We start from the raw sequence: 2,927 nt of genomic DNA on the forward strand, positions 1-2,927 counted from the left end.
TCTGCAAATCTATTGAAGCTAAAACAATTATTACTGTTATTATTAATTTTTGACAGAACTTCACTTGTAACAGCTAGCACCATCTTTGAAATGTGTGAATTGATGTTAGATGTAGAGGGAGACCAGAGAGTTTCATGGGGCTACACTAATTGTTATTATAGTAGCGAATCTTGCATTCTAAGGTTTGTTACAAATTAAACTTGTTCATTGAGCAGAGTCCCCTTACAGGTCAATATAGTGGACCGTTACAGCAGCAGAAAGTGCAACGAAGACAGAAAATATAAGAAAGGGATAATGTCACGCTCACAGCTGGATTATTTTGCATTGATCACAGGGGCTTAGAGTAGACTTATATGATATATAAAGATGTCTTTATATATAAAGGTATGTTAAGATAATTGTATTATAAGTATATATACAAGCCCCTGTGCATTGATCATATATATATATATACAAACATGCAACGCTGTGCGTACAGGGCATACTTCCCATTGTCATATGTGGTCTCAAAGCTGCACATACACATTAATCACATATACTTTGCAAATATTGTATCAATGTATGATTCAGACATTACAACACGAAAATATGGAAATGATCGATTGATAGAAAATCTATTTACATACGTTTCGGTAGTCACGTTTCAGTAGCTTAGACTATGCGTGTTTCGTCTAATAATTGATGATTTCGAATGTATATTTTCGAAACAACAAGTTTCTGTATCTAATATAATGTCATGGATGTATTCCCAAATGGCTAAAGCACACAGACACACGTGTTATACCCTAAAATCCTAAGTAAACATATTCCGTACCATTCATTGAAGACTGTCGCCTCAAAGTGTCTGCCATCTTGAAACTTTACGGACAAAAATGATTGGCTGATTTGCGATCACGTGTTCGGGGTCGTTTCTAACGAGACGAAAAGAGGCACTGCATTGGGGTTTCTAACAAAACTAAAATGCGAATAAAGCGGGTTTTTTCAAAAATATACGTTTACCTATTTACCTTTTTTTTGTAAACATGTGTACTTTATGACATCGTACACGTTGTTTATGGAGTGCACAATATGGAATCTGACATATAGGCCAAATGCAGTTACGACCTACATCATTTGTACTCTGAAGCTTTCTGTAAAAGTATGGTTAGTTTTAAGATGCACGCGTGCGGTAATAAATTGAAACATAATGGAGAAAATGAAACAAAACGTATCTTAAATATATGCATAACCTGGATATAATTCTATCCGTTTTCTGTTCAAGCTAATTTGAATGACGATCCTAATTGCGACTGGGATAAAATAATGCAATGAAAATGCTTCATTTGCATAAGGTACCAAAGTCTATATATAGTGGATAAAAGGAAGGTGTACACAGTCGACAAGAAAAGACATATAAAGGAACTAGAGGAGACTCCGGTTTAATAGAATATGTTTATATTTATTTGCAAACTACAGGAGTGCATGATATAGATGCCATGCCTTTATCGACGTAACAGCAAAAAAAACACTAAATATATGATAAGGAAATAAATACAATGTCACGCTATGTTGGACGTTTTTTTCCACAAGAAATGGCCGTTATCGATGTAAGTCTCTTAATTTTGCCATATATTACATTGTAGAACACATATAGACAAATTGTCCTGTTTACCTTCTCCAGCAACACGATACAAGTGTATTACGGTCATGAACGCTGTTGGAACCTTTTCATTACCAGATATATTTTTAATGTTATTAAGACTCTAATGATAAGCGAAGCAAACCATGTTTTTTTTCCACAAATTGTAAATCTTCATTTCTGGAATTTATTATATTTTTTTTTTTTCAAATTCACACAAATGCATGTGTGAATGCATGCAAACTTGATATTGGAATAAATCTATTACATTGTCCGGAGATAATCAAAAGTGACATTCATACCGCATAACACATTAAATACTGATATTTTAATGCACAATATCTGATACATCAAAATCGAATAATAGTCCAGTCATTTTACCAAAAACATGGCCTAATTGCAAAAGAATTTAGTTTTCGTTTTTCACAATGATGAATATCTATATCATAAAAGAAAAAAAGTGTCAAAAAATCAACCGCGAGGGGAATGTTTTTTTTCACCATCTTGGGGATCAAGAAATAAGCAAAATAATTTATTTTGCCAAATTTTGAGGGATAGTATTAAACTTTTACCTTTTACGTCAAAACTTGCAGAAATGGGGAACATCCCAAAATCAGCCAAATCAGCTGTAATTGCCGTCTTTAGAGATTGATATCTTTAAAAATGCAACAAAAATAAATACATTCAATTTGAGAAAGCTATTACGCTATTTTGATTTCCCCCCAATACATCGATTCCAATGTAATTTTCTGACAAGTATACGTTTAAATATATAATGTAGTCTTCTAATAGTTATCATAGTATAGCGAAATAAAACGATATTTCAACTCTAGGGAAAGGAAATCACTGGGATGTTGATTAGTCTGTGTGTAAAGGTACTGCTATATAATAGTATAGGATCGTTCCGTTTGTGTACTATCTAAACATCATTCCTAAAATATCAAGTACGAATCGCATCGCATCATTTATCGCATCGTCGATCGTTGATCACTGATCGCAATGCCTGCGCATCGTTTCCGCACCGTTCTAAACCAACTGCTTTCACAGTACTGTGTATTGTACTTTAACTGATCTTGCGATACCTTTAATGTTCAGAAGACTGTGTTACACAATAACATATTTTGCAATTCAAAGTTGATAAAATAAGTGATTTTGGTTATTTTGAGACCTTTTTTCTGTAAATTGAATGGACTGTAAAAGAAACCCCAAACCTTTCTCGTCTATGCAGTTAATGTTTTACCCTTTGTATAAATAAAATATTCGGAAATGTGTATTCTAAATACCCCCCACCCCCCTCAATACCCCCACC

General features: G+C 33.6%; 1 protein-coding gene across 9 annotated transcripts in view; it reads right to left on the minus strand.

Annotated features, from left to right (window-relative positions):
• LOC110454350 (leucine-rich repeat-containing protein 9-like) overlaps nucleotides 1-873 on the minus strand; it is a 46,286-nt gene extending 45,413 nt beyond the window's left edge. For 8 of the 9 annotated variants that reach the window (XM_021503814.1, XM_021503817.1, XM_021503813.1 and 5 more), the window contains exon 1: nucleotides 815-873. The gene's annotated coding sequence lies outside the window, so the exon portion shown is untranslated. Of the gene's footprint in view, nucleotides 1-626 lie in introns of all 9 variants that reach the window. The other variant, XM_021503809.1, reaches the window with a different exon arrangement.
• Between the last annotated feature and the right edge of the window lie 2,054 nt (nucleotides 874-2,927).

Source organism: Mizuhopecten yessoensis, unplaced genomic scaffold, assembly GCF_002113885.1.
Source record: "Mizuhopecten yessoensis strain PY_sf001 unplaced genomic scaffold, ASM211388v2 scaffold7781, whole genome shotgun sequence".
Lineage (NCBI taxonomy): Eukaryota > Metazoa > Mollusca > Bivalvia > Pectinida > Pectinidae > Mizuhopecten > Mizuhopecten yessoensis.